At 44.7% G+C, this 1,436-nt stretch overlaps 3 non-coding genes across 3 annotated transcripts; all 3 read left to right on the top strand.

Annotated features, from left to right (window-relative positions):
• The first annotated feature begins 133 nt into the window (after nucleotides 1-133).
• LOC117116773 lies at nucleotides 134-252 on the top strand. The gene has a single exon (XR_004446818.1). It is a non-coding gene; the product is annotated as a 5S ribosomal RNA (ribosomal RNA).
• Nucleotides 253-710: 458 nt separating this feature from the next.
• Nucleotides 711-829, top strand: LOC117116774. Its single transcript, XR_004446819.1, has one exon. It is a non-coding gene; the product is annotated as a 5S ribosomal RNA (ribosomal RNA).
• Nucleotides 830-1,290: 461 nt separating this feature from the next.
• On the top strand, nucleotides 1,291-1,409 carry LOC117116772. Its single transcript, XR_004446817.1, has one exon. It is a non-coding gene; the product is annotated as a 5S ribosomal RNA (ribosomal RNA).
• The last annotated feature ends 27 nt before the right edge of the window (nucleotides 1,410-1,436 follow it).

The following is a 1,436-nucleotide window of genomic DNA, read 5'->3' as shown; positions in this document are numbered from 1 at the left end:
GGTCAGGGGAGTCAGAGGAAATCCCCGCCAGACAAGCGCGCGTTCATATGAAACGTCATCAATCATAGAGCTACATGATTGGATAATTATGCTATATGCCGAGATTAACTATGAGTGGAAATACCACTCACATGTCTACGGCCATACTACGTTGAAAAAACTGGTTCTCGTCCGATCACCGAATTTAAGCAACGTCGGGCCCGGTTAGTACTTGGATGGGTGACCGCCTGGGAATACCGGGTGCGGTAGACTTCTTATATTTTTCCCCCAAATTCTAAAGTAGGGGTGCGTGAGACTCCACACGACCTCGGGCCCACATAGTTGGGGCTGTGGTGCGAACATTTTGAGAATATGGACCTCTAAGTGCCCGGAAATTGCACTCTCATACCTTAAAAATCATACAAGTTTATGTTCATATCAACAATACGCAATTAATTCGCTGGTGTTAGGTTCGAGGGTCGTTTGAACAAAACTGCAGTCTTCTTCTGTCTAAAGCATCTTAGTTAATGCCGTACGGAATTAAAATGGTTGGTTTATTGTTCAACACAGGTGTTTGTAAAAAATGTACTCGCACAGCAGAGTGGTCAGTGGAGTTAGATGAAATCCCTACCAGACAAGCGCGCGTTGATATGAAACGTCATCAATCACAGAGCTTCAGGATAATTATGCTATATGCCGAGATTAACTATGAGTGGAAATACCACTCACATGTATACGGTCATACTACGTTGAAAACACCGGTTCTCGTCCGATCACCGAATTTAAGCAACGTCGGGCCCGGTTAGTACTTGGATGTGTGACCGCCTGGGAATACCGGGTGCTGTAGACTTTTTACATTTTCCCCATAAATTCTAAAGTAGGGGTGCGTGAGAGTCCACACGACCTCGGGCCCACATAGTTGGAGCTGAGGTGCAAACATTTTGAGAATATGGACCTCTAAGTGCCCGGAAATTGCACTCTCATACCTTAAAAATCATACAGGTACTTTATGTTCATATCAACAATACGCAATTAATTCGCTGGTGTTAGGTTCGAGGGTCGTTTGAACAAAACGGCAGTCTTCTTCTGTCTAAAGCATCCTAGTTAGTGCCGTAAAAAAATGGTTGGTTTATTGGTCAACACCGGTGTTTGTAAAAAATGTACTAGCGCAGCAGCGTGGTCAGGGGAGTCAGAGGAAATCCCCGCCAGACAAGCGCGCGTTGATATGAAACGTCATCAATCATAGAGCTTCATGATTGGATAATTTTGCTATATGCCGATATTAACTATGAGTGGAAATATCATCCACATGTCTACGGCCATACTACGTTGAAAACACCGGTTCTCGTCCGATCACCGAAGTTAAGCAACGTCGGGCCCGGTTAGTACTTAGATGGGTGACCGCCTGGGAATACCGGGTGCGGTAGACTTTTTATATTTTTCCCCCAAATTCTAAA

This window comes from Anneissia japonica, unplaced genomic scaffold (genome assembly GCF_011630105.1).
Source record: "Anneissia japonica isolate Jap-2015-1 unplaced genomic scaffold, ASM1163010v1 scaffold1651_len1436_cov103, whole genome shotgun sequence".
In the NCBI taxonomy this organism is placed as follows: domain Eukaryota; kingdom Metazoa; phylum Echinodermata; class Crinoidea; order Comatulida; family Comatulidae; genus Anneissia; species Anneissia japonica.
Note: the sequence above shows the minus strand (reverse complement) of the source record. Positions and strands in the feature narration are given on the sequence as shown.